The following is a 6,126-nucleotide window of genomic DNA, read 5'->3' on the forward strand; positions in this document are numbered from 1 at the left end:
TGCGTCGTTAGACATTTTGTCATATGAACATCATAGCGTGCACTTACCCAAACCTAGATGGTATAGCTCATTACTGTAATTTTATGTGCTATATTTTTATGACTGGCAGGCAGTAGGTTTGTTTATACCAGCATCACCACAAACACTGAGTAATTGCAGTGTAAGCCCTGACAGTTGGCTTTTCTTTTTGTCATGCAGGTGCTTGACTTAAGCTTTGATTGTTGAGGCATCTGCTTCAAAGACTGCTATCTCAGATAAACACATTGCCAGCCACAAAATCAGATGAAGAGCTGCCTCCCTTAACTAAGGATCCTTTATTTTAGAGATCTTGGTTGATTTGGGTAACTGACCATTTGGGCTACTTGTTTTTTTCTCTTCCTGTGCTTTAAATTCTTGCTCTTATGTTTTAAATTCACCGATAAAGCGTGTCTCGAAACTCACGCTCAACGCCAGTGAAAGCAGAACTCAGGCCCATGTTCTCCTTCTCTCTGTCTGTCTGCCTGTCTGTCTCTGTCTCTCTCTCTTTCTCCTCTCTTTCCTCCCCCATCTCTCTCTTCCTCCCACTACCTCAGACCTCATTGTGTGCCCCTGGTGTGCCTTATACACTTCAGGGCCTGTAAGTAATAAACTCTTTTTTTTCTTCAAAGTTTTCTGAAGAGTGTCTTGTAATCGTCCACAGGAGTCTCTGTCCAGTTGTAACATTGTTTTAGAAATGTCTGTAGGAAACTCGCCAGGGCTTATGTGAGTGCCCCTTAGGCATTTCCCATCCATAGCATCACTATTTGCCGTACGACCTTACCACAGCTATGACATCGCTAGGTGATAGGAATTTTTCAGCTCCATTATAATCTTATGGGACCACTGTCCTATATGTGATCCATTGAAGTAAATCCTGAACATTATGTAACTTCCTCTATAAATATTTCAATATGTATCTTCAGAAATAAGGACTCTTTTTTAACACACTCCATCTCATGCAAACAAATTTATATTAATTCATCAATAATATCACACAAATGTTCACATTAGACTGATAGCCCTATTTTTAAAAAAACTTTTTTTCCTACTTTATTTTTAAATCACATCCAAATAAGGTCTGTAGTTTGCCATTAATTGATAAGTCCTCGAAGTCTCTTTTAATTTGTGAGATTATCCTACATATTCTGTTTTTCTTGGTATTTATTCATTTATTTATTTTAATTATTTTATTTTATTTTATTATTTTATTTTATTTATTCTAGGTAAGGCAACCTTTGGTTGACCTCACAGATTGCAAGGACCTTGTCAGTTTACAATCCCTTTTTTATTTTTATTTTTTAAATTTTTATGCCTACAGCACCTGGTCTTCCTAGGTGGTCTCCCATCCAAGTACTAACCAGGCTCGACCCTGCTTAGCTTCTGAGATCAGTCAAGATCGGGCTTGTTCAAGGTGGCATGGCTGTAGACTTTCTTGATTTTAAAATGATGTTTATTTAATTGTATCCCACAGTCTGGATTTCATGGATTGCATCCCCATGGTATTTTCCATAATATTTGCAGTTATATTTAGAGGCTTGATATGTTTCAGGTTAGTTTTTTTTTTTTTTTTTCCAACACCACTTCATAGATGGTATCATGAGGGAAATAATATCTTAGTATCTCTCTTTTTTTGATATTCATTAAAAGTTACAAAATTAGTGATATTCTAATAATATTAATCCATTTCATTTACTTGTTGAAATACTTCTATAAAGAGAAACTTCCTTTCATCAACTATTGATAATTCTGCAATACAGACTGGATAAGAAGGTAGAGAAAGGCTTGATTTTTTTCCCTCATTTATATGTCAGATTTCAAACAATGGAAATATTTCCCTGGAATTTTCCAAAGATGACTAATTAGTTTATTTTTAGTATAGAATTTCAATCTGTTGAAATTATTATCATTATTGATGTTTAAATCTCTTATTTTAGCCCAGTGGAGATTTTCAGGTTGACTCCTGAATATTTTTTTTTATCTTTTTTTATGGTGACATTGATTCACAAAATCCAGTAAGTTTCAAGTGTGTAATTCACCAGACTCCTGAATATTTCTGGTGGTCTTCAGTAGCTTCCTATAACAAGGTATTTTAGCATATCTTTTACATTTTCTGACCTAGACCCAGAATTAACCATTTTTTTTCTAAAAAGCATTGTTTACTTTAAGAGGAAAATGATATTTAGAAATCATGATCTGGACACTAGGGATGCTCATTGCTACTGGGTTGGTAATTGTTTCTTTGCCTTTTCAGTGGTCAGTTACCGAATATGTTGGTTTTTTGTTGTTCAGATAAAATACATCATGAGTTTATACTTACATTTTTCAATTCCAAGTTACAACTTTGTTTTTATTTAATCTCATTAATTATACATCAGAATCTCCTCGCAATGACACACAAAAAAGTTTCAGTTCTCTGTGACACCAGCCTAATTAGACATTTTATTTTTTCATACAATACAATTTTCATACAATTCTAACAGCACTACCTCCAAAATGATTACTGAAACGAGTTTAAAGATTTTTGTTTGTTTGTTTTGTTGGTTTTTTTTTGCAGCACTTTTTGTATTTAGAATATATTTCTAGTGCACACTCTTAAGAATAGATAATTATTGTGTTTTAAAATACTTTCTTATAATCTTTCTCTCTCTCTTTCTGATTATTCTACCAACTAAATATATAGTTGGGTTCATTTGTTTCCTGCTACTTTTAAATTCGGGGGTTGCTTTTATTATTTACTTTCGTTTTTATTTTTATGTAAAATATTTATAGTTCTAAAGCAAACCTACAAAACAATATATATTTAGAGAAATCTTCTATTCCTGTTCTCTCTACCATGCTCCCTCCCTCCTCCTAGAACTAACCATTTAAACAATAGTTTATCTTTTCATAGCTTTTAAAAGTATAATTAAATACACACATATATAATAATTATTTATTTGGAACTTTGAACCCAGCCCAGCTATAAATGAATACAGTTGAGTCAAAAACCTGCAAGGAACAAAAGAACTAACCAGCTGAGCCCTGCCCAAGTCCCCATCCCACAGAATCATGAGCCATCTTGGGTGTCCATCCCCAGTTGAGTTGTGAGATGACTGCAGCCAAGAGTTACCCTGGGCGAGAACAAACAGAACTACTTCTCTGTGCCCAGCCTATATTGCAAAACTGTGATCACATTAAAGATTATTGTTTTAAGTCACTAAGGAAATAGATAAGTGAAATATCGGCATTACAGAACTTTGTTCATGGAAATGGTCAGATTTGTATATATCGAAGGAGAGTTTGCTGGCAGTATGTGAGATGCGGTGAGACAAGAACAAGGGATGCTGGTAAGGGTGTTATTTCAGTAGTCCAAAAGAAAAATGATAAAGAGTGAATTAAAGCAGTGGAAGAGGGGATAGAAAAGAGGGACATGAGAAAACGTGCTTCTCTGGCTTTTAGCTCACCATAGCCATCCTTACACCATGAATATATGCTACAGATCTATCAATCCTTAAAGAGAAGCTAAGTACTCCCCCTGTTGCTCAGGATTCCCTTTAAGTTTGGCCTCACCTCCTGCCTATCCGGAACTTTTATTCCCGACTTGATTTTCCTCTGATTTTGTTTCTCTCTCCCTGAACTTTGGGTTCCATGACTTCTTATCCTTTGATTTTGGCATTTATACTTGCTTTCCTAGTATCTGGACTTTCTTTTCCCCCAGAAATCTGACATAGTTCATTTCTCTAGACTCTTTGGTTGATGCACATTTACCTCAGCCCTCAAACCTTCTTAGCCATCCACTTGGAATGGGGAGATGGCAGGGAGGTGACAGGGAATGGGTTGAAGAAGGTAGGATTTGATTGATGTAAATTTAAACTATGGGTAGATGAGATGTGGGTGTCTAGTTTATGTGATTGGGAATATATTGGTGCCATTAACCAAGATACAGAAATCGGAAGAAAGAATAGATTTGGAGGCATTTGGTATAAATTTGGCTTTAGAGTTATTGTACTGAATGTTTCTATTGGGCATTCAGGTGGAAAAATCCAGTGAGCTCTTGTATATGTGGATCAGGAGTACACGGGTGGCTTGGAGATAGAATCACCATTCATGAAATACATGAATACATGTCCGGGGAGAATTAGAAAAAGACTGAATACAGATCTCTAGGGATGCTAACTTTTAAGGGACAATGACATGAAATGGAGACTGAGAAGAAGCATTCAGAGGAGAGCTAGATGGCATTATCATACAAAGGAGGCAAAAAAGGAAGGAAGGTAAATGTCAGATACCAAAGAGTTTCAAGTAAAATTATGACTGAAAAGTGCCTACTGGATTGAAGAATTAAGAAGGCATGAGTGATAGCCTTAGTGAAAGAAGTTTCTGTGGAGTAGTGGGAAGAGTAGAAACTTATTGGTTATAGGTTGAGGAGTAAAAGAAATGAGAAAGGAGATAGCATGCATAAACTCTTCTTATTGGAAATTTGACATGAAAGTAAGAAGAAACAGGACACATGCAAAAATTGGACATAAACTCTAGGAAAGAATTTTAAACATTTTGATATCTAAATAATATATGAGCATAATTATAAAATCAAATAGTACCATGAGGCTTATAAGAATAAGAGCTGTCCCTTGTCCCTTAGTAGTAAGTATGCTCACCTCTTTTAGTTGCATATAAATATGCTTATATTTTTATTTTATTTACCATTCTAGCATGCATTTACAAATATACAAATAAGGCTATATCTATACCTACATATATTTCTATATACTAATATTTTTACTGTTGCAAATATTAAATCATGCTATTTATGTTGTTTGGCGAGCTGCTTTTCTTATAGATGTATTTCTAACTTAGTACTTATAAATGCACCTCAGTCTGTTTAAACACTGCAGAGTAGTTCATTGTATGGAGGTATCATAATTTTTTTAAACTCACTGAAGTTGTGCTTCTATAATTGTTGTGGCCGCCAGCCCCCGATAGACATATGGACCACCAGAAACCAGTGAGTGTGCTTATAAAGGAAGCACACTCTTTATTCAGCAAGCTAGATCTGCCAGGGTTACGCAGGCCCCAAATTAAGCAGCCCCAAAATGTAGAGGTACAGAATTTTTAAGCCCTAAATCCCATTCCTCATTCTGTCTTAAACACAAAGGTCTATTTTTCTTCTATTTACTAACTGTCAACGCACAGGTCAGTTGTGCAAGTGGAGGTACAGAAGCAGAAAGCTTATTGTTAGAATGTTATGTGGTGATGACCTATGTTCCCATGGGCGATGCCCTATGTTCTCATGGGTGATAGCCAAGCAGTAATTAGCTAGCCCATTCCCCGCTGGCCTTAGCAAAAATCAAATCTTTGATTCTTCACGCAGAATTTGTTCATAGCCTCTATTTTGTAATACTAAAAGTTTAATAGAATTAATTCTCTTCCTTATATATGTAAACAAGAAATTAAGGAAACATGGGCCAAAAGTTAACAAGAGGAGGAGGATGATTAAAGGTCCGGCTACAGCAGATAGGAGGATTGTTAGCCATGGTGACCAATTGAACATCCTATGAAACCAGTTACTTAATTCTAATCTCTGTTTTTCCCTGGCATCTAAATTTTTCTGTACTAGTCGTAAGCTCTCTCTAATTACTCCAGAGTTATTAGCATAGGAGCAACAGGTTTCACCTAGAGCCATACATAATCCATCTTGTTCTAAAAATAATAAATCTAAACCTTTTCTATTTTGGAGGACTACTTCTGCTAGTGAACTGACTTGAAGTTCTAGCCTGCTGAGCTCAGTTAAATTTAGGGGAGTTCTTACCCCGACATAGTAAGGGGATTTTTGGGTTTAGGCACAACCCGCAATCTTGTCCTATGTTTGGGGTGGTCTTATTAAGACCTTGTGTATTGTCATTAGCAAAGTTATTAATGCTCCTTCTGATTTTGGTTGTGGCTGGTTGAATGCCTGGGCTAAAGAGGAAAAAAGGAAGAAACAGAGGGTTAGACTTATGTATGCTTGAGTCTTAGTTTTAAGGGCTCGTCTTCCTGAGCTGTCCACTTTGTACTGCCTTCACGTGGGAGTGATCAATCCATGATGGGATGCTGTCTACTTTAACTGCAGTGGGCATCATCAGGTAGAAA

The 6,126-nt window shown here is 36.0% G+C and overlaps 1 pseudogene; it reads right to left on the reverse strand.

The window, feature by feature from the left end:
- Nucleotides 1–1,327: 1,327 nt before the first annotated feature.
- On the reverse strand, nucleotides 1,328–1,446 carry LOC112485046 (annotated as a pseudogene).
- Between the last annotated feature and the right edge of the window lie 4,680 nt (nucleotides 1,447–6,126).

Source organism: Pteropus alecto, unplaced genomic scaffold, assembly GCF_000325575.1.
Source record: "Pteropus alecto unplaced genomic scaffold, ASM32557v1 scaffold95, whole genome shotgun sequence".
NCBI lineage: Eukaryota > Metazoa > Chordata > Mammalia > Chiroptera > Pteropodidae > Pteropus > Pteropus alecto.